The following is a 24,543-nucleotide window of genomic DNA, read 5'->3' as shown; positions in this document are numbered from 1 at the left end:
GTCAGGGGCTGCAAATGGGATCCCAGGTGGGCAAATTTCCCAGCCGGACTTTGGGGTGACCTCCCTGTCTGTTCATTTGGAGAATCAGAGGGCGATGGTGGCCCCTCCAGCTCGGCTGCTCCGGAGCACCGTGATCACCACAGACAAGTCTATCTTAGCTTTGATGTTGGCAGATGGAGCCTCCTAAGGCTAGAACACCCCGCCCTCTCTGTTAACAAGTAAACAAGACCTTAAGCAGATCCTGGGAACTAACTAATGAGGAATTAGGTGCATTCTGTAAAGTCACCAGAATGGAATCCCAGGGTGGACCCCCAGGTAAAGGGGTAAAGGACGAGTTCTTTGATAATGCAAACATATTCTTTGGATTCCAGGTCCCGGCTGGGTTTCTGAGCTGTGGAGAGTAGGGGGTTGGGGGGGCTGTTTCTCTGGAGATGGGGAGCTGAGGGTAGGGGGGCATGTTTCACCCTGTCAGCTGTTATCAGTCAGGACTATCTGGGTGGGGTCCCAGGAAACCCTAAGATAATTCTGATTTTTGTTGTGTCTGCTTTGATAATAAAAACAAACTTAATACAATGATCATACAATTCTGTTTTCAGGCTTACTATCGACCTGCTGCACTGAAAAGCTTTATAATTAGTACTAATGTATTTGAGTTGATTGTCAAAGAAATAGGCATTCTTTACATTCGGAAAATTGCTACCAATCAGAGGCTTTCCGTTTATCATGCATTTACCTTCTGAGACATAATGAACAGTTCTCCTAATAATTATCAAAGCTGAATGTTTGTGGGAGGAACACCCTCTCCATGAATCTTAAAGACTGCACACCTTCACAAATGACTCACATCACAAAATTTGGAAATCATTACAAACATTTGTTGACGACATCAAGCTGACAAATGGTAAACAGAAATGTCATTTCTCTCATTAGGACTGAAAAAGCCCCCTTACCCCCTCCTCCAAAGTCTGCTGCTTCTTTTGATGAATTGGTCGATTATTTCAAATATCGTTGCACAAATAGACATTAACGTGAGTGATGGCGGCGTGTCACTTCCAGGGAATTGCGTTTGGGAGGTACGTGTGTGACAGCTCACACGTGGTCTTCAGGCCTGTGTTTATGCAGCAAGAAAATAGGCTTTCTCAGTGGGTCACTTCGTCACAGGTGGCTCACCACCTGAGAGACGTGCCCCTGTTAATGCTGGCAGACCTCCTCATGCATAACTAACCCACAGTCCAATGGGGACTGAGGGACACTATTCATCAGTTGAAAACCGTTCATTAGTTTAGTATGTCAAACTCAGGAACAAGCCCCAGGGTTGAGGTTTTACAGGAGGCTGTGCTTTTTTGACATTTAAAAGAAAACAAAAGAGAGAGAGAAGAAAGTCAATCTAAAGTCCTGGGCGGCACCAGTTGGCAAACTTAGAGCAAAAACACTACCAGACCCTTAACACTGCTCATTGGTGCTGAGGGAGGTGCTGGGGGGGCCGGGGGTCTGTCCCCCAGTCACCCCAGCTGGCCTTGGAGGGTGGCATGACCAAGGTAAAGTCACCACGGCCAGGGGCTTGGCCTCAGCTTTGAACACTTGGAAGAACAAATCTGTCAGTATCCGCATGACTATTTGAATTCGGGGGGACTGATGTCAATGTCAAAATATGAATTCATAAAGGGAAACTTCACGCCCTCCGCCTAGAGCCCTCCCATTCTTCCATCAGCCCTGTGACAGGAGACACCCTTGCAGCGCCCGAGACGCTGGGTGATCCGGACAGTTGTCAGGGGGGCCTAGGAAAGGTGGAGGAAGAGCCCGGGGTCAAGGCGGGACATCTGGTCACGCTGATTTCACCACCGGGGGCACCGCTTTGATTGTGAGTTAAAGACGGACCACAACACAGTCTCTTTTCTCTGAATAATTATGGCAAAACACTGGCGTTCTGGACTTCTTTCATCCATAATCCAGACCGGCTGTTCTCCTGGTTGCCAGAAAAGGTTGGGTAACACTGATTTGGTTTCAGTTGATTGGATTTTATTCGTTTCCATCCTCCCTTTGAACTGGTCGCCGCGGTTGGAGTTCTGGGCTTTGTCTTGATAAGGGTTCTCACGGGACAGTGTCCCTCTGTGTGACTGGCCACTTCTCGAACAAGGGGGTCTGCGGGCCCACCTTCCTCAAAATCCTGAGGCATCGGACCTGCCCCAACAGAGGCTACTGCTGTTGTCCCTGCTGGGAGCAGATGACAGGAGTGCTGTCCCTCCGCCCACATGAGAGGGGACTCACCCAGGACCCGTGGCTGCAGATAACACCGACGCCTTCATTTCTGCCTGGAGGGGGAGACGCTTTCTGTCCCCGCATCTCTCCTGCTCAGGATGCGTCCTTGTCTTCCCCACGATGCTCCTGGGGAAGCGGAAACAGAACTGAACCTTGCTTGTATTTTTATTCAGACTCAAAATGTTCTATTCCCTAGAGATGCAGTCAGTTATCAGATCTGGAAATGCAATCAGTCATCAGAATTCCACAGGTATAAACATTTCAGTCACTCGTTAGCAGGTAATTTCTTGGTTTGTTATCAAATATAGCAAATCCTATTCATCACATGTGCTTTGGGTTGTTTTTTCTTAGTGGGCAGCCTCAGGCCAGCCCCTGGGGGATGGGGGTTGGAGAGCAGCTGACCGTGGCCCCTGGTGGGGGCGGGCCAGATGCACCCCGTGGCACTGGCAGCGGAAGGGAAGAGAACGTGGCAGGCGGTATGAGTGGGATTCCAGAGGCAACTAACTGGATGTAGGAGACGCCGGGAAGATGACGTCAAAGTGATTGTGGAGACAGTGATCAAGGGAGGAGTTCCATGGCTCAGGAAGCTCTGAGATGTGACATAACTGACGGCTGCTCATAGCCCTTTCCTGACCTAGACTGCAGTTGCCCCATTAGCAGGGACCCTGGTTTTCAAGCCACACAAAGGGTCAGGCGGGCAGCCGCCTGGGGTAGCATTTACGAGGACTGCCAAAACACCCCTGGGAGATAGTGTGATGGAGAAATTCTACTCTCCACCCCTTCTCTTCGAAAGATTCCTATACCTGGTGAGAAACAATATTCAGATAAAGCTTCTCGGGTTGGTGATGGGAGGCAGTTCCTCTGAGGGGAATAACTGGGTGATATCACACGGGAGTCAAACGCCCTCTTGGAGCTTCAGGCTCTTCTTCTGATAAACGGGCTTGCAGACATGAGGATCTCAAGTGCTCGGGGCAGTAGAAATGGTCCTTTTCATTTCTTCTGTTTCTGTTCCTCTGTGATCTATACTCAGCTCCTCTGCATACGTGTTTAACAGACCTTCATAGCCCAAGGGACCAAACTGTTAGCCTAACAGGGGGTCAAATTTTCCGTCTGGACTTGCCTTTCCCTTTATCTGTCCTACCAGGCCTTTCAAATAAATACCAATAATCAAATAATTGCTCAGTAGAATGTAGCACTTGACGCAGGCGCCTGGACTGGGAATCCTGACCCTACCGCTGGCTCGTGCTAGCAGCAGGGTAGTGGCAATTTCATTCAACTCTCACCACCTCAGTTTTCTCCTCTTTAAAAAGGAGATGTTCACACTCACCTCACAGGATGGTTTGGGAATTAGAAGACTTAATATGCACACAGCCCTGCTAATAACACCTGCCAACTAGTAATTGCTCAATAAGGCCAGGTTCTAAACGTGCTTATGAAATACCAACGGGGCATTTGTCATCCTCCTCCATCTGTCCCCAGCGCTGTGCACACTGACGGCAATCAGGAGTCCACCTGGTCACACTCCTCATTGTAACAGTCTTAAGAGGCAGGGAAAGCATGACAGTCCTTTTTAAGCAACAGATCCAGCTGAGGATCAGGAAGTTCCAATGATTTGCCCGCTGTGTATATGTTCTGGGCTTTTGTAATCGACCCACGTGGTAGCTTCCCAATTATATTTTTAAAATAGCAGATTATTAATCCACATGCATATCTAATCCGTAGAACTTCAGAAAGTACAATAAAAATAGGAGAAAAAATTCAAGGCTAACCACTGTATGTTGATCTACAAACCCAGGTCTGCGAGATGAAATAAACCCTCTATTCTTGAAAACCAAGAGACACGGTAAAAAGTGCGAGACTTTCAAAGCAAGGGACGCCAGTAAGTCCTTCAGGCCTTTACACAAACTGGAGGAGGACAGCCCTGCTAAGATGATGTATGGCTTTGCTAGAAGACGACACTGCTGCCTTCCGCTGGGAGGCGGGCTGATGAGCACACCTGCCCACCCTGGTTGTGATGTGAGCGTCGTCCCAGGGAGCGCGGCCCGGCGGGGCCCCACCCGGCTCGCTCCTCTGCAGGCAGCAGCCCCGAGCTCGCTCCCCTGGAGAGGCTGCACAGGCAGGAGCCCCCGGGGGCTGTGCGCCCCGAAGACGACCATCTCGGCAGACTCGCGCCGGTCGTGGCTGAGTCTGCTCAACAGCGAGGAGCTTATCAGAGGTAAGGGCCCAATCTTCCTCTACATGTGATTTCTTGGTTATTCCACTCGGGGCATCTTATCGGAGATGTAAGAAAAAATGTTTTAAAATTGACTAACTTGTAGTAATTTGGGGTGACAAACTATTTCATGACGTTTTAAAACTCTATACAGACTGGAAAGATACGTCTGCATTAAGCATCGCTTTCCTTCCTTCAGTCCGTCCGTCTTTCCTTCCTTCTGGAATTTAGCCGGTGCTAACTCTTGACTATCATTTTACTCCCAACAAATCTATTATATTGCTACAGATCTCGCCAACTTCTTTTATTTAAAGCAGTATCAGTGGTAAGGCACTTTTAAAGACATTACTTAAAGAAGTGTTACGGACATTTCAAACCTATAAGAAGCAGGGAGAGAGGATATTCTAATAAGTTCACGTACCAATCACCCAGCTTCAAAAAATTACCTCGAGGGCTGTCCTGTTTCATCTCCAATACTAGCTTGCACCCCTCCTCCCTATTTCAAAGCAAATCCCACACATCATATCAATTCTTCCACAAATATTTCAACATGCATCTCCAAAAGATAGGACTCTTTCAAAGGGTAACCTCAGTACCTTTGCTACACCCACAAATTAAGAGTAATTCCTTCCCATTATTAAATATCCAGTGGGTGTTAAACGTTACCGATTTTCTCTTTTTTTCATAATTTGATTCAGGATTTCCATAAAGGTCCAAACATTGCAATTGGTTGACTCAGCTCTGCAGTCTCTTTTAGTAAATGTGCAGCCCCTGCTTTGCTCCTTGCATTTTTTCGTAGAAGGATCTGGGTTGTTTGTTCTGAAGAGATTTCTTTTTTCACTGTTCACATTTTGCTGAACACCTGCTGTGTCATTGCCTTGAATCCTGTATTTCCTTGAATCCCATATTTTCTGCAAATTGGTAGTTAGACCCAGAGTTTTTATGAGATCCGGATTGTCGTTTAATTTTATCTTACTTTATGCAAAACCGCCTCAGAGGCAGAGCTGTATATTTCTATCAGAAGGCACAGGCTGTCCAAGGCCTCTTTCTCTTTGTAAAGATGGCTAAACTAACATCGATAAACTATCTAGATAGACTGAAAATAATTTAGGAATTGCAAAATAGTGGTATCTTGATTTGATCATTCCTTTTTTATTTGTTGTCTACAATGTGTCTGTAAAGCATGTGTTTCCCTCGTACATTGTCCAGTTACCCTGCGGCAGAATTCTTACAGAACAGGCCATGGGAGTTCTGATTATGTCTTTTATTTACTGTTTCTTTCAAAATAAGGAGTTGCTTTCTGAACATCCTCTAAATATGACCAACGGGATTTCAGTTTTGTTGTATTGTACACATGTGAATTAACATCTTGGACATCCTTCAATATTGCATCTATTAACCTTAAACTTTAGTTCAGATTTACCCATTACTGCCTCACGGGAGCCTCTTGAAAGTGGCCCCTGAGTTCTCTGGCCGTGGGTCCAGTAGTCTGGCACTGGACTAGCCCTCTGGCCATGAACAGCTACAGAAACTATACAAAATGTTTGACTTCCAGTTATCAGACTGAAGGTGGCACAGAATATAACCTGTGGCAGGAAAGATATGTAGGAAGTGATGCCTTGGAGCCTTGGCTCTCTGCCTGGAAGGTATTTCTGGATCATGGCCCAGGATGGAGGAGCCCAAGCAGAGCAGGGGGCCTCCCTGAGAGGAGGTGACTGAGATCAGGGTTCAGAGAAACTGACTGCTGGTTCACAGGTAATTTCACAGGTAACATGCGCTTGGAGTTTGGGGGGCAGAATAGTGGAGGACAAGGAGCCACCAGAGAGTTTCCCTGGAGTCTCTGTCTGAACCTTAGTCTGAGCAACTATCAAGGAATGATGACCAGCAAGAAACTGCAAGCCGAGAAAAGCTACTGCGGTCCACACAGAGCTGGGAGGTATTTGAGTTCAGCCCAGCCTGAGTGCAGAGACCTTGCTGAACCCCCAGGGCATTCGGCAGAGGCTCCGGAAGGGTCCCCCCGAGGAGTGAGGCTAAGCCGGCCCTGAAAACAGCAACTCTAAGCCCACTCTAACAAGGCACTAAAAACTCCAGTAAACAACTAAAAGGGTCAGGTTAATGCTTAAGTAAGGTAATTGCCTTCCAAGTGCCAAAGCCCAGTGCTCCTGAAGGGAAGACAGGAATCCAGACGATGCTGGACGATACGGACGATGTCAAGCATCCAGTTAAAACTACTAGGCACGTGGCGAAGCGGGACCTGTGGTCCACGACCAGGAGAAAAACTAGTTAATAGAAACAGAGCTGTGACTTTCTAACCGTCAAACCGAAAGATTTCAATTTAGTTGTGCTCTTCCTACTTGCCAGCATTGTTGCATGATGCCTACGACCGTGCCTCTCCATCACTGGTTTCCATAGCGACAGGCGCGCCCAGATACCCTGCTTCTCCCATCACTTCTTACCCTCCTTTGCTGGCTCTTGGGTGGGCCTCAATCCTGAGCATGAGGCTTTCTCGTGGCTTCTCTTTCTTTTTCCACTTGCTGGATGACACCAAAAGCTCTCCTGGGTAGTCTCATTTACTCCTATGTCTTCAGCTAAAAATTTGTTTTGCAGAAGATTCTACTTTTATAATAAAAATATTGAAGTAGTCACTGTCATTATGATGCCTGTACATTAGACTTCATCAAACATTATTACGTAAATTATTCCCCTTGATTTTCGCTAGAGTCCTATGGGAAGGAAGATTCAGGAGTCCTTAACAAGAAGGAAATGGAAGCTCAGAGATTCAGGTGCTCTCTCAAGGTCACCTGCTGGGGAACAGCTGGCACATTCTAGAATCTAGGATTTCGGTCTCTTGGTACCATGCCCTTGGCAAACCTGTGGTGTCCTAGAGCGTATCCTTCATGACCCACAAGGATCGAACACGTGATGGATTATCTCATATTCGATAGTTATGACACGTGCTGCCAAGAAGTTGGTGGAGAAGTTTATTTACTTTTGAAAGAGAAAAGTCTCCTTTTTGGGCAGTGATGTGCAGACAATCTCTTTGAATAATGTCTTTAAATGGACAGAGGCAAAGCCTGTCAGGTGATTCATGCACCACGTCGACATTCCAAAGTGTCAGATTGCACAATGTGCTTTCCTTTCTCCCTCTGAGCGATCTGAACGATCTGTGCTCACATACTCTACCTCAGAGTTACATGCCAGTGTGGGCGCTCAGTCTCATTATAGACGCGGGTCCTTATCTGTGTGGAAACAGGCAGCAGAGTCCAGGGCGGCTCCAGTAGCAGGCTGGTTGCTGGCATTTGAATTCATTGGTATTCACTTTCTTTATAGGGAGCCCAGTGCCTTGCATGACATGCATCTGTCAACGGTGATGATAGATTCCTTATGTAGTTCATGCCCCTTCACGGTCGTCAGGAACGCCCCTTAACCCAGGAATCTCTGACATGCTCTCTGATGTAATCCTGAAGCTTTTTATTTCGGTGTCTGACTTGGAAGGTCAAAGGGTTGGACACATTTTAACTTGTCTCAGTTTGCCTTGGTGTGGTCGAATCCGGATCAGACTCAGTGGTCCTCAGGAAACAAGAATCCACATCCCACCTTCCACGTGCGCACATACACACACGCACACACACACACACAATCAAAAGCAAAACTGAAACACAAACACACACACACAAAGAAACAAACAAAAAACACTACAAAAACTAAATTTTCACTGAAGCTTTTTTCTGTCCAGATCTATTTATCAGCCACAGTTTAAAAGTATTAATGTGAAACATAATTTAAAGTAAAATCTAATAGCAACATGTTACATCATTGCCTCTATCATGCGTGTGAATTTCACACAGTCTCTTCTGTTCTTCAGGGTAGCCCGTGTGATGGCTTACCCTAAATTCTGCACAACAACAAAATTAAACTTGTGTTGTTTTCAAAGGAGGAACAAGTTGCATTTTTGTAGGTGTTAATATATCAAGTGCTAAAAATGTTTGGTATTGGTGCCCTGTGTACCTAGTGTATTTTTTAGTGGGGATAAAAATCATATTTTATAATTTTGTATTTTTATTCCTGTTAAAAATGTATGCTTGTCACTAGGAAGCAAAAGTCAGGGCGAAGAGAGTACAGGGCAGAGAAAGAGTGGGTGTGTGGTGTCGTTTCTGAATTCCTCTTGCCCTGGTGCCTGTCCCCCTACAGTGAAGGCATGCGTTTCCGCTGGGTCTGGAGTTTTGTGTGCAGTGAGTCCCACACACTCCTCCACACTAAGCGTGCACTCAAAGCTGCACAATTTCAAGTGCTTCTCTTTCCTGCGGTGCAACCACACACCGCGGCAGCAGAGAACGCTTGGTGACAGGCTGCGTTTCCTTTTGCAAATAGCCTCAGCAGACTGTGTTCTGTATGTTTCCATTTCTTGCCACCTTGAAGCAGTTAGGTTTGAAATGGACTCCTAGGGCTTGTCGGGGCGATAAGTCGGCATGAATACAAGATGGGGTGGCGTCCACTTGTGTTTCTAGAAAACACACAGTGTTGATCTCACTGGAAAGTACATTTACATCAGTGGTTTAATAAATAGATTATTGTGGTTTGGTTTCCCAGGATGCTCAAAATTTAAAGTTGAAACTGTTGGTAAAACAACACCGGGCGAGTCCCCTGGTCCTACATGGAGCGTCTCTGAGACCCTCGGCAGGGCCAGCACACGGAACCTGTTGTTGGGTAGGGGCTGTGGTGTTCGGTGGGACGGTGCAGACGCAGAGCTCAGGACTCGGATCTGCACGGGGCTATTAGCCTCCCCAGTGAATTCACGAGGAAAGCGAGGTTCGTAAAACATAATTTATTCTCTTTCTATTTTGATAGCCCGTCTCTTGTTAGGTTATTCTACATCTTTAAAAAGATGGCTGCCCGTGTCCATAAGTGACAAGAAAGCTTATTCCGAGTCCCATGAATATTTAAATGAGGTTTGTAATGAGTCAGTGTACTTAGCATATGCAAGTTGTGTTAAAACGATGTTCTATTTAAATGGGGACAAAAGGGGCTCAGAGCCAGGAGTCAGAAATTTGGGTACAGCTGTCAGTGTCCCTGCTGCATGCGGGGTCCTGTCCTTGTCTAAGCCTCTTGGGTTTTGGTGACACAGTTTCTTCATCTGTGTGGTAAAGGAATCAGCTGACACCATCTTCACGTTCGTGCCCCAGTTGCTAAATTTCTGGGAGTCTGTATTGTATCATTTGGCTGAAATGCATCTTCTTTTTCAGCGTTTTAGCTTGTCTATGTCACAATCAACAAGCTGGAACAGAAACAGGCTTTAATTAAATAACTTAGTATGCTGTACGGGGGCTGAAGGCCGGGGAGTGTAAGGACTGACTCCTAAGGGGTGGCTCCAGGGCCAACTCCACCTGCCCCAGGAGATCCTCCCAGAGACAGCCGACCGCTGTGGGTTTTAGCAACTCACTTCAAAGTAATAGATGGCTTGGCGGAAAACTCCCTTCAGTGCTGAAAATGACTGCATTCAAATCAAACGTTTAGCTAAAATGTTCCTCCTTCTTCTTCTGTGCTGATTGGATGTCGACCAAAGGAACACTGGCCCCAGTGTCCAGCGTCCATTTTATTCCCTTTCGATACACTGATGTCAAATGAATATGTAGATTTGAAAGTAAATGTGATGAAAATGTTTACGTTTAACTGTTTTATAAATATACGTATATACACACATCTATGTATATAGAACTCCTATATATGGAGTTTTTAATATATAAAACCTGCTTTGATTAATTCATTTCACTAGAGACAGAAGTCTTACTCAAACAGGGATTTTGTAACGTTCTCAGCCAGACTGTGAACGACGTATTTACACCTCAGTGCCCGGGTTCCGGATCAGTCAGGACAGGCGAGGGCAGCCCACACTGAGGTAACAAACCTCGAGATCTCACCTGGCTTAACACAGCGTCTGGTGTCCGCCTCGGGCCTCGGTCTGATGAGGGTCAGGCAGCTGTCTTCCGAGTGTGTATTAGGGGCCCGGGATTCTTTCATCTCAAACACGGGGGAAGGAGAGCCCAGAGAAATGTCTGAAGTGGCCTCGGTCACACCCCGCCGGCCGGCATCTGGTCACACGTCATACGTAAGAGAGGCTGGAGTGGCCCCGGGGTGGGGTTCGGGGGAAATTCTTTATTCGCTGCCACAATTCTTCATCCACACTCACTGCGATGCTCCTTCTGAGTAACTCTCAAGAGAAAACAGACGAGTATATTTTCCTCATGGGCCACAAAACCAAAGGAAAACAAAAGAATTGGCATTGTCCTACAAGGTGGCAAGAATGTTGGGAAAAATATTTATTTAATGACAAAGAAAATTTGTTTAAAAAATTTACTATTAGTGAACTCAGAGTAAACAGACCTGGCTCCTGAAATTCGACAGAGGGCACTGACATGGTTCTTCTTTGGGGGAACCACCCGAAAAAAGGTCATGTCCAGACTGGGGAAAACTTCAGAAAGTACACACCTTGGTTTCTTCCAAACAGAATTTACAAGGAAAAATGAATAGATGGAAGGGGAAATTAATAGATTATAAAATATTTAAGTGATATACCTACCAATTACAATTGTGGACCTTGTTTGGATTCTGATTTATATAAACTATTAAAAAAAAGTGACATTTATGAGACAATTAGAGGTTTGTACACTAACTGTATATTTGAAAACATTGAAAGAATTATGGCTGGTTTTTAGAATGATACTTTGATCGGTTTGTGTAAATAAGCTTTCATGAACTTTAGAGGCATACGCTAAAATATTTTAAAATGAAATGATGGGTCTTGGGTTTTCTGCAAAATAATGAGGAGGGTGGGATAAATGGAAAGTGGGGTAGGAATGAAACTAGACCGATCTTGCATTGGTGATTTTTGAAGCCAGGTGCGGACACATAAGGATTTATCATTCTATTTTATGTTTGCACGTCCAACAATAAAAAATTTAAAACAAATCCTCCCAAACATAGTACTTGATTATTAGAGAATTATTATTATTTTTTACTTTAGATTCAATGCCTCTTGTTTTACATCTAAATTTCTCTTTCTGTTTACTTTGTTTTTTTATTAATTTTTATAATGAAGTAGAGTTGATTTACAATGTTGCATTAGTTTCAAGTATGTAGCAAAGTGATTCAGTTATATGTGTGTATATATATGTATACATATATATACACAATTTTTTTCAGATTCTTTTCCATTTAGGTTATTATAAGATATTGAATAGAGTTTCCTGTGCTGTACAGTAGGTCCTTGTTATTTATCTATTTTGTGTATAGTAGTGTATATCTCCTAATCCCAAACTCCTAATTTATCCCTCATTTTACTTTGAAGTTTTAGAAAATTGTTTCACTCTTTTCACATTGACTGTGGTTTTATCAGATTAATTTTTAATAATTAAAATAGAGAATGAGATGTTTCAAAACGTGTGTGAGCAGCAGAACCAGCCGTCGTCCTCTCCCTAGTGACAGGGACCAGCGCTGCCCAGAGCATCTTAGCGTGTGAAAGCAACGCGCTAGTCTGTTGCCAGGATACACTCAGCAGAGGCAGCCGACTAAGGAAACACGCTTTCCTTCGTCACTTCCTGAGCATCTCCCTCGAATTTTCAAGACTACTTGGAAAAAGATTAAGTTTCCCACAAAGGGTCATTTTCTGGAAAGACTACTAAACCACTGAGCTTAGCAAATTTGAGAGAACCTCTGTACCAAAATTAAACAAAAGCCCCTTTTATTCTTGACCTAGCAAACTGTGTCCATTCAGCTATGATGAGAAATAATCTTAAGGTATTTGAGTCTTGCTTCCAGTTCTGAAACCCTTGAGATGGAACCCCTGAGGATGACCTGCCCCATTCTCAGGACAGCCCAGCCGTCTACCTGGCATTAGCTCTGCAGTCTCAGTTAGGACCAGCTTCTGACGTCCCACAGAAGCAACACTGTGTTCTTTCTCCAGCACTCTTGATCAACATAATAAAGCTTTTTTTTTTTGGCACTTTGGGTGAAGGGTGAAGAAGATTTATAAAGCTACAGTTCAGAATATAAATAAGACCAAGTGCTGAATTTCTCTCTCTCCAATATGATCAGGTTCCTAATAGGCAGCTCTTAGTCACTGTGTCGTATTTCAAACCCTTTAACTGAAGCGCAAATTATACTTTGAATCTGAGGAGAACTAATTGGATGACATTTCAGGACAGGAATGTATCTCTCAATGTTCCACGGTCCTTTCCAGTTGGATTTCCATTGTATCTTCAGTATGAGTTTTGTTTTACACCTATATGGAAAATCCTCCATGAGCTGGTGGTTCTGACTGTCCAGGCTTTTTCTGTTACATCCCTCTGCTCATTTAAATGACCTCTCATGGGTGACACGTGCCCGATGTCGTGTAATGAGCACATAAAATGCCCGTGTGAACTGTCCAGGTTGGAGTGTGACTTGGAAAGTAATGCTGGCATTAATTCAAAGGACTTGGAAGAAACCCATTCGCTTCCTCCTATCAGCAGTTCAGACTTGCAGGCGTGTTCAGGGGATTCTTGATAATGAACACTTTGCAATATTGATCTGGAGAACTCCCATATTACTTTGAATAAATAAATCCCACCGGCTTCAGAGATGGGGAAGTCATCTAACTTTGGAACCTGCTCAAATAGCAAGGGGAAGGGAAGTCCCTAGACTTTTCCAAGTTTTCAGCCAATCAGTCAGACAAAAAGTGTCTACTGAGTTTTCACTTTCTAAGCAAAAGCTGTGAAACAAGAAGGCACGGTTCTGGCCCCATGAGACTACACACATTAATATATAGAATATAAAAAATTGCAAAATCATAGTTCACTGTGCCTGGATCCTGGCCTGCTCCAGGAGTGAGAGACCAAAACTTTAGAAGAGTTGAGGACAAGGAGTGGTGAGGGAAACCGTGCAGTAGGAGACTGATGTTGGGCAGTAAGTGAGCTAGAAATTCTGGTAGATGAAAGCATTTTTTAAAAACACTTTGCAAGTGAAATCAAAGTGAACGTGTGATTAAGACCACTGCCACTGCCTTTCTTTTCTTCCCTAAGACAACGGCTCAGCTTCTCTGGAAGGACACGCAGGAGCAGAGGCAGTGAGAGACTGAAGATTCCTGTTCATCCTGGTGGGTTCCCTCCTCCTGGCCGGTTCCAGGAGGCTCCACCTTCTCCACTTCACTCCACTGTCCCTTCCCAGCTGTCTGCTCTGCTGACTTCAAGGGGCAACCCAGAACCTGGAAGCCCAGTGAAAAGTTTTGCCGTCTCCCACAGCCGCAGGAGGTTAAACATCTAAAACAACTCCTTTGTTACGGAAAGTGGTTCACTTGGCCCCAGGGACTCCCCTTGCCCAAATGCCGCCCCTTCCATCTCCAGGTCTCCCCTAGGCCCACATGCCCTCTCCCCCGGGCATTGCCTCCTGACCTTGGGTGCCACCCAGAGACTAAGCATGGATTTATTTGATAGACCGACCCACCAAAAGAATTAGCTGAGCAATTGTCACGTGACAGTCACTCCGCAGGGCACTAGGGCACAAAGATGAATCTTCAGGGAGCCCCAGTGAGAGAGACAAGTATACACAGAGATAAAGCTTGACCTCATTCACCACCTGAAAGGGACTCTTCCAAATCCTGTGACTGGTGTTTCTCTTTTCCTTTTTAAACAGCTTTATTCCATGTAATTGGCATGCAATAAGCGGCATATGTTTAAAGTGTATTAATTTGATACGTTTTGGCATATGTGTTTGCCTTGAAACTGTCAAACCAATCAAAATAGCAAGTCCATCCACCAGCCCCCAAAATGTCCCCACGACCCACTGTAATTCTGTCTGCCCCTCCCTCATCGATCCACTTTATGTCATGGTAGGTCAGCTTGTGTTTTCTAAAAATGTGTATAAATAGAATAATATTTTTTGTAATTTTTTTGTCTATCTTCCTCCCTTCAGCATAATCATTTTGAAAGTCAGCGTACGGCGGTGTGGATCAGTGGTTCTTCCCTTTTCATCCCCGAGTGGCGTTCTGCTGTAAGGATATACTGCCATTATCTATTTTCCCTTCAAGGCCATTTGGGTTCTTTCCAGTTTGGGGCCGTTAGAAATAACACTGCTGTGAACATTCAGGTACATGTCTCCACATGGACATCTGCTTCTGCTTCACTTGGGTAAATACAGAGGAGCAGAATGGCTGGAGAAGATGCTAGATGTATGCTTACGTTTTTCAGAAGTTTCCAAATTGTTTTCCAAAATCACACATCCCCAACAGCAGCGCATGAAAGCTCGAGTTCCTCCACATCCCCACCAGCACTTCAGACTATCAATCTTTGTAATTTGAGCCATTAAAACAGGTGTGGCACCATGCTGTGGTTCCCTGATGGCTAACGATGTGCCATCGCTTCCTGTGTCTGCTTGCCTTTCGTACATCTTCTTTGGTGAAGTGTGTGCTTAAATCTTTTCTCCTGTTTTTTATTGAGTTGTTTGGTTTCTGATTACTGAGTTTGAGAGTTTCTTGTATGTTCTGGATTCATGCTCCCCATCAATATGTGATTTGCACCTCTTGTGTATTTATAATCTCTATGATGTGCATCACTTTTAGGGTTATTATAAACTCTTAATGAATTGAGACTTTAATGAGATTACTTTCTTTATCCCTGATAGCTTTGCTCTGAAATCTACCTTGATACTAAGTTATTCTCCTAGTTTTATTAGCTTTAGCATAACATATTTTCCATATTTTTAACTTTTTTGTGTTTATATTTAAAGTGTTTTTTCCTCATGCGGCATCAAGTTAGGTCTTGGATTTTTGGTCTAAACTGATCATCACTGTCTTTTAATTGGGGCAGTTAGAGGACTCGTTTTTAGGGTGATTATCAACACAGCTAAGTTTAAACTAACTGTCTTGCTGGTTGGTTTCCATTCGTCCCATCTGGTTTTTTTTTTTTTTTAACATTTTTCATTTTTTTCTACCTTCTTTTAGGTTGAGTCTTTTTTTTTCATTTCATTTAGTTTCATTTCATCTGTTATGTTGGCTTGTCAGATATACCATTTATATCTAACACGTCATTTTGTGGTTTCTTCAGGGCATACAGTACACGTTTTAACACATCACAGTGAAACATCCATGGTGTCACGGCACTTGGCACAGACTAGAATCTTCACAACAGTACACACCCGTTTCTTCTCTCACCTTTGTGCAGCTGTTGTCATAGCTGTGTAAATGATACAAACCCCACAATACATTGTTAATATTTTTTGTTTAAATATTCAGTCTTCTTTCTAAAAGATTTAAAAAATAATTTAAAATGTCTTCTATATTTATCCCTGTAATTATTCTTTCTGATGCTCTTCACTCCTTATGCAGATCTGCGTGTCATTCTGCTCTCACGGTCCTTCAACATTTCTCATAGCAGGGACCTGCTAGTGACAAGTTCTTCAGCTTCTGTATGATTGAAAAAAGCTTTAATTTAGCTTCATTTGAAAGATATTTTGCTGGTTACTGAATCCTAGACTGACTTTTTTTTTTCCCTGTACTTTAAAGATTTCACCTGGCCATTCTGTCACTTGCATTGTCTCTAATAAGAAATCTAAATCATTCTTCTCTTCGATCTCCTCGGGGTAAAATCTGTCTTTTTTCCCTCTGGTTGCTGCTGCACTTTTTTTTTAATCACCGTTTTTGTACAGCTTGTGCCTGGTGTGACCTGGCCTCGCTTCTGCCACGTTTCTCATACTGTGGCTGCGCTGAGTTTGCTGTGTCTGTAGGTTTCTTGTTTTCATAGCATTTGAAGAATTTTCAGCCATTATATCTTTAGGTTTTGGGTTTTTTTTCCTTCTTTCCCCTTCACTCCTTAGGGAGTTGAATTGCACATATTTTAGACTGCTTGAAGTTTTCTGACACCACAGAGATACTGCATACATACATTTAAAATTCTCTTTATTTTGTTTTGGATTGTTCTGAGTGTTAGCATTCACTAAACCTCTTCTAAATGTCTACTCGGTCATTTATCCTACCCAGCGTATTTTCATGCCACACGTTGTAGTTTTCATCTCTAAAGTTTAGACACATGGTTCCTTTTTATATTTTGCATGTATGTGCTTGACCTTTTGACCACGTGTAATGCAGGCGCAGTAGCTACTGGCGTCCCTGTCTGCTGATTCTCACAGCTGTGCCATTTCTGAGCCGGCGTCAGTCAGCTGGTTCTCGCCTTCAGGGGCTGTATTTCCCCGCCTGGTGACTTTTCACTGGATGCCAGAGGTGGTGAACTTCATCTCATTGGGTGCTGTGTATTCGTATGTTCACACAGATCTTCTCCAGCCTAGTTCAGGGCTATTCAGTTATCTGGGAACCCGTTTGCTCTTTCCTCCTGTGATGTCAGGCAGGGTCGTCGCGGTCTTCAGGTTAGCCTCGTTATTCCTGCCCACTCGGGCAGGATCCTCCTTCGCAGCCTGGTCGGTGCCCTGTGAACCAGGAGGTTTCTAGTCGAGCCCATGGGAAAAGCTGGCCCTTTGCGAGCGCTGCCTGCTGTTGACCCGATCCTTTGGGTGATTCTTCCCAACCTTGCGTGGTTTCTCACATGCACACGCTTATCACTGATCAGCTGAATCACTGAGATGGGCCCTCTGGCTCCCCAGAGTTCTCTCTCTTTGCGGACCCCACTCATCACTCCGTCCTGTGAACCATGATCACTGGGTCCCCGGCTCCTCCTCTATTCAGTGTCCATCTGGATCCAGGCTCTGTGTTCCTGACCTGTGTCTTGGGAACTCTCTCAAAGCAGTGAGCGAAGGCTACTTCAGATCTCATCCCATTTGTCCCACCTCTCAGGGACAGCCCCGCATCTCTCGGGGACAACTATCCTTCATTGCCTGCCATCTTGTGTCTTGAAAGCCATTGTTTCATATATTGTGTTTATTTTTTTGTTTGGTTTTAGGTAAATCCAGACCTTGCCCCTCCATCTTGGACAGACATAGAAGTCCTGTATGATTACATTGTAGTCATTTTTGAAAAAGTTCCCCTCCATTCTCATCTCAGTCTCCATCCCCACAATGCCCTGCCCCCCACATCCCTACAAAACCAGTGACTAGACAGCAACCTACCTGGAGGCCACAATGACGGTGCACAGCTGGGTGGCACTTCCCATGGCCCGGAAGTGGGCGAGGAGGGCGAGGTATTGGAGAGCCTCTTAGAGAGGGTGACTCTAGAGGTATTTCTAAGGAACAGAAAAGATGAATGAACAAGAGAGGACGAGGTGGAGGGAAAGCTGAGGAGACCCTGATCCTGCCTCCCAGGGCTTCCTTTCCAGGAAGGAAACACAGCATCTATTGTAAAAAAAAACAAAAACAAAAAAACCCCCCAAAACATTAGAACCATTAGAACATTAGACTATGAAAAATAAGAGTCATGCATCTCTGTTGGGTTAAAAAATAAAGAGTGGAGGAGATAATCTCCTTTAACGCCAAGTCAGCTTTCCAATAACGGAGCTTGAGAAGGTCATCTCCACTTGACTTCATGCAGGATGACAACCCCGGAACGTTATTCAACCACAAGAGGTGTAGGAAAAAGATGGAACAAGAGGACAGAGAGGAGGAGAAACTGCAGCCTCGCTGAGCTCACACTCGTGGAACGATTTCCACAATATGAGAATTTCTTCCATGAGAGTCAACTTCCCCACTGACTCTTCTCCAAGTCATGCAGAGACACTGAACATGTCTCCCTGGCCAGCTTTCCTATCTGCAGGCTCGGCCCCCAGATGCCACCTGGCTTGCTCTCAGATGGTGTTACGTAATCTCCCAGTGATGCTTCTGCATCTCAAAGATTCTGCCCGTTTTCCCTTAGCTCAGAGTCGGACCCTTTGAAAGAGAACAGGTCCCATTTCCCGCCAGCATCCTCCCCCTTAGTCACTGTGCTACAACTGCTCGGTAGTCAGATCTTCTCTTTCTTCCTGACAGATGAATTCTTTTTGCTTTTCTGATGTCGGTTTATGTGATGTTTTCTCTGTGCTTGCTCCTTTTATAGAAGCAAGAACAGAAGGGAGCAGGGGGAAAGAGTTGCCGGAGAGAAGCCCCCAAGGGTGTATAATCACCTGTCCCTGCTCCCAGGCTGTCCTGTTTTTAATGCCCTGAGCCTTCTGGTACCCAAGGCTCAGAGGAAAATGCAGACACATGACGTTCAGCCTTACTTCAGGGAAAAAAAAAAACCCAAAGAACTGCAGTGCAATTATAGGTCCTTAGCATTTAATAAAGCCCCCAGTGATGGATGCTGAACGTAAAATAAGCTGGCGTGGTGTCTGCTTTCTAAAAAGGTGAAACTCAAAAGACTGACCAGAGCAGACAAATCATACAAATGGACGAAAGGCTGAAGAAAATGGGGAGGAAGAGGGCAGAGACAGATGGCCAAGTTGACAAACCTTTTCTTTTTTTTCCCTTTAAGATAATTCTCCTGGGTTAGGACCACAGGACATTCTGGAGGGTCTTCTTTTTCTTTTCTTTCTTTCTTTCTTTTTTTCCTTTTTTTTTTTTTTTTGGTTTCATTTGCCTGTTTGTATTTAATCAAGGTTTGCTGTAAACAGTGAAGCCAAGCCTCTCCTGACCACGCTTACCATTAGGGGGTGGAAATGCCAAACTCCTACTTAGAATTACAACTCTACTTTGATGGAAAACCTTTCCAACCCACTCCGTTTTACATTTTTCCCCTTGGTTTTCTAAAACAGGACTGGAAAGTGCTAATGGAGTGTTTTGGAACTCAGAGTCCTTTGTGGCTTTCTAAGTCTCTTTAAAAAAAAAAAATCAGCCCCATCACCATTAATCAGGGCTTTTGTGTGACTGGAGAATTAGAAGCCCCACACGTGGCAGGCGGGAGACACAGAAGCCTGGCCTCGGAGAGGGAGCAGCTAAACGCGGATGGGACGACTGAGGGCAGCTGCCGCCCTGCGCCCGTGCGCTTCTGGACGCCACCCAAGTTATTAATAGCCATGGTGACAGCAGTGTACGTTATATTGCTCCCTCATCGACAAGAACGGAATGTCAGGCTGCGGGGACTGGGACATGGAAACTGAGCTCATGGGAACTGCCCGGCAGTGATCCTCAGATGACTTAACATGATGTGTACAGAGGGACAGGAGGGAGCGCGAGTCCACACGTGATGATCCGAGCCACCCACGAGAGTAAGCCTGGGCCACTCTGCCCTGACTCACTGGTGGCAACGCCCATTCCATGATAGGCTGGCCTCAGATTTCCTTTTGATCAGGAAAAGAGTAGCTTTTTTTTTTTTTTTTGCCACTGATGTTGAGATTAACTCAAAAAGAGGAGCAGGAGCTGGATGGCCCCAGACCCCACTAAACCTCTCGGACAAAAGCCAGCAGGGGGCACAGAAACACACTTACTGCCCCGGGCAAGTGTAAAGACAGGGATGAAAAAGCCATTTAAAACAAAAATCTGGGGTGGCATAAAGTAATTCCCCCCTTCATTGCTTGTTTCTTCTGTTTGCTCCTCCCAGTTCTGCGGCAGCGTAACCGGCCTGCAGCCCACGTGCGTCTGAGGCGCACGGCATGACGTCCCCTAGAGCCGTCGCGAGAAGGCCCCCCCCCCAGCAAGGCGAGCAGACCCCTTCACCTCACACAGAGCCAGAACGAAGGAGAAGGAAAAGTGGTGATTTTCCCTTGCGACGAGACGTCTTAGGGTTCGCTCTCTGCCATGTGTGACACACAGCGTCGTTCACCATATTGGTCACGTTACGCATGTTCATCTAATAACTGGGAGTCTGTCCCTGCTGACAGCCTCCCCCCACCCACCCGCCTCTGTAAACACAGATCTGATTCTTTTCTCTGTGCGTTCGTTCGTTCGTTTGATTTTGAGGTGTTCCTGACCTCCGACACAGGGGTGCCTCCTGACGCACTACGTGAGTCTTAACACATTCCTTCAGCTGTCTATTCAAAGGCATGTTGGTACCTTCGGCACCTAGTGTACAGAACTGAAGAATTTCCCCAGACGTCTGACAGTTAAACTGGTGCATCAGGCTTATTTCGCTTCTGCTCCTTCCAAGTTTTGGGCAGCATCTGGCTCTCCTCCCGGTCTTAGGATTAACCTGTTGTCGCCTCCGAGCCACGTGTTCTCATAGTGGCTGGGTCTGGGTGCCTTGAGCCTTGCTGCTGCTGCCGCCGCTCCTTCACCCAGCGGCCCAGACTGTGACCCATTCAAGACCTGGAGCTCCGGGTTTCTCTGGTCTTTGTAAACCCTGGGACCACTGTGGACTCGTCCCTTAGTGAGTTCTCAAAAAAACCGACTGACGGTATCAAAGCCCGAAGGTCTTGTCTCTGAAATTATTCCTTAAGAAGCCATTCACTTCGTTGTTGCTGTTTTTCCCACAAAACAATCGGGGGAAAGATTACCACACACCAAACACGTAATCCTTTAACTTGAACAACAGAAAAAACTTAGGCTGCCTGCCCGGTCGGGTTTCAGGTTTCCTCACCGTCCGTGTGTTTAGCACGTGCTGCGGGGCAGCCGCTAGAGCCTTCTCAGTTGCTTTGATTTCAGGATCTGCCCAGATTTTATGGAGACTCACACATGAAGTCTTTAAATTCCCACTTCACATTTCTTTCCACAACTTTAGATTTCAAAGATTTCTTCTGGGCATTCCCGGGAAGAAGCGTGCACTTCGGGCCTTCGTGTGCCCCCCCTCACTCCCCCCCGTGGTCGGGTGGGATGTTCTGTGCTTACTTGCAGTCCTAAAAGACACTGCTTTGACCCTGATAAACGCTGGCGCTCTGAATTCCGTGTGTTTCCCTGTCATTTTCCTTGGGCTTGCCCGGGCGAGGTCTGACACCGTCAGATCATTGGGGGAGGGGGGCTTTATTTCCGATTTCACATCACTTTTATTTTCATCATTCAGAAAGAACACCTCGTCTTGGGAATAAGCATCAGAGCAAACTTGGAAGACAATGGGCTCATGTTTCCAGCACAGTTAATCCTTGAAGCCACTTTTCTGTTTTGTTTTTTCTAACTTATGTATATGCTCTTAAAACTGGTGCCTTGACTAAGTTGCATTCTTCTGACTAGAGACAAGCTTCCCCTTCCTCTGGGCACTACCATCGCTTTTGTATTTTTTGGCTGGGACAAATTCGTATTTTGGCTATTCTATCTTGTTTCCTCAAAAATATCAATTATCCTATGATGATGAGTTTTGTAACATTTTAGAATTATCGTTTAGCAATTTATTGTACATCCACTCACCTCTCAGCCCCCAACACACACACACACACACACACGACTAGTACTCGTTTGAATGAGTGGGTATCAGACTCCAGCACATGGCACATCATAGTGACTGGCCTCTTAGTTTTCTCTTTTCAGGGGTAAAATAGACTAGCAAATAGGACATATTTGTTCTTTTTCTTCCTTTGCCTCAGGGTTGCCTGCGATCACTGAGGAAAAGCAAACCTTCAGTATTCTGTTGCTACTCAAAGAGCTACAGATGGTTGAGGGGCAGAGCAGGCAAGTGCTAAGCAGCAGCTCTGGGTGAGACGATGACAGCCCACGTCCGCTCAGGTGACAGGCCACTCTCCCACGGGCCACTCCAGCTCACGCTCACCTCGACGGCGCGTGCTGCATGGATGTAGCCCCCCGCTTTTATTGTTAAGCATACTGGGGATCACGACAGGAAAGAACATTTTATGCTCAAACAGCTAGTGCATGGGGAAGGCGATGTATTCTGACAGCAAATTCTACTTCAGCTAACTGGATTTCTTTTCTTCTTTTCCCCTTTCCTCCTCAATTTCATTCTTCTTTTTTAATTTTGAATTTCTCCATCTTTTCATAAACGAATGCAATCTGTTTGCATTTACTGTGATTTCTTTCGTAGGTGTCTGGAGACAGCCCGGCACCTCGCGCGCTGCTCTCACTGCGCCGCGCGCTGGAGCGGCTCGCGGACGCCGTCAGCCCCGCCTCTCTGTGAGTTAGCCCCGTGAGTTTTCCTTTTCGAGGTTTTGAATGTTTCCTCTATTTGTCTGAAGTGTAAACTGTCTGTGTCATTTCTTGTAGTGTTTCTCTTGTAATTTTAATAAAAGAACCCAAACTTGGTCACTGGAAGCACTCCAAACCCACTCCTGCGCTGTGTTGGCCCCAGGACCCCCTTGGGTTCTGCTGCCACGGCAGGGCCTGGGCTCGCCTCTGGGTTCCTCTGTCCCAGAGGTGACATTTGCCCTTGAGAAGCCTGTGTGTGCTCCAGGCACTCACTGCTCAGAGGGCTTGTTCCTTCTAAGTGCTTTCAGTGGATAGAGCTGGGATTTTTTTTTTCAATATTTTATTCTGAAAATGAAATCAAATCTGAAAGCGCAGAGTTCTTCCTCACATGTCTTCGTTCCAAGTCTACATGCACCCTTCTTTTCCCACCATTGCCAGCAACTGTAACATGTTAACTCATTTGCCAGACCTATCGTAAAACTAAGCAGGTCAGCCTTACCTTCGTGATACCAAGTTATCAGCAGAGTTACTAAGTCAAGTTCAAGGTGTCTTTGAATTTCTTTTTGTCTTTGGACTCTGTTCTAGTAAAGATATAGTTAAGATACTTGTTAAAAGTTACCTAAATTAATTCCTGTAATACATATGATGAGATTATTATACTGATATGCTTCTTGGTTCATTTGTATCTGTATTTAATTTTAAGATTTTTTATTATTTGGATTAAATTTACTTTTTAATATGTAAAACACTTAGATGGGCCAAATTTGTGTAAAAAAATGCTTAGAGATTTCTTATCCCCAATGCTATCTCTTTGAGCTCATTTCCACCAATCTCCTATGCAGATCTTCCTTGACGTCCAAAGACGGGGTTACGTCCCAAGAAACCAACCTATTGTTAGGTTGAAAATAGTGTGAAAATGCTTTTAAAACACCTGATCTCCTGAGCATCACAGTTTAGCTTAGCCTGCGTTAAACGTGCTCAGAATGCTTCCATTAGCCGAGAGCTGGGCAAAATCATCCAACACAAAACCTGTTTCATAAAAAAAGGGTTGACTAGCTCATGCACCTCATTGACATAAAAAAAGGGTTGACTAGCTCATGCACCTCAAAGTGAACCAGCATGGCCGCTGGGTGCGGAGCTGTCAGTGTGGAAGCGGCGGCTCCCTGCTGCCGCCCAGCTTCACAAGAGGGGACCCGTCACACCACGTGAAAACGAACTCCAGACAGAGGCTGCATTTTTTCACAACACCTGCCTTACGACTTATTTTCCTGTATCTGGCTGCGCCATAGGCACGGTCCCGAACGCAGGTGAAAACCACTGGGCACAGCCCACAGCCACCGTGTCCCTCACTCCACCATGCTTGTCCGTGACGGCAGCCGGTTGCCACCGAAGCCACAGCCCTGCCTTCAACGGGCACTTTATTTCCCACAGCTCTGGGCGTTAAGTGTGTCCTTCACCAGCGGATACGCAGACTACCGGTGTCTCATTCTTTAGTGCCAGCGGCATCTCTGCTGCCTTCAAGTCTAACAGGTCAGGTAAGTCATAGCAGATTCTTTTCTGAGAGCCTGGTGTCCGCAGATACTCCTGGTACCAGTGACCGCGCTGGGGAGGGTTCCGGGGAAGGAACACCGACTCTGGCTAGTGTCTCCCAGACTTTTCACAAGAATATAAAAAGGCTTCCAGAATCTGAATTTTTGCTGAATTTGACAAAGTTACAAAGATGCCTCCAGAATCAGAGTTGAGTCACACTTTACCTGCCAGGCTGGAAAGCTGTCCCCTAAATTACCTACAACTTACTTATTTCAACAGACCATCGCTCGCCCCAGAGACTGTGCTCTGGGCACCATTTCCTCACCTTGCTGAAGTCACGGTCGTTCGTTTCTCTGCTACTTCGTGGCCCTTGACTGTGCTGAAGCAGTTAGGTGTTCTGCTGAATTTGTTTGTGCTGCCCTCTTAGGGAAGGGCTGAAATGTGCAGGTGTGACGTCCATTTGAGATCATTTTCCTGGAGGGGGGGGAGGGTTGCTGGGAAGGCTGAATGAATGACCAGGCAATGTTCCTGCTTGACTAGTCTCAGTGGCCCAGGATCTCTGATACCTGGGCACTGTCTCCCTCTCTGAACGG

Source organism: Vicugna pacos, unplaced genomic scaffold, assembly GCF_048564905.1.
Source record: "Vicugna pacos unplaced genomic scaffold, VicPac4 scaffold_21, whole genome shotgun sequence".
In the NCBI taxonomy this organism is placed as follows: Eukaryota; Metazoa; Chordata; class Mammalia; order Artiodactyla; family Camelidae; genus Vicugna; species Vicugna pacos.
The sequence above is the reverse complement of the archived record's forward strand: the minus strand, read 5'-3'. Positions refer to the sequence as shown.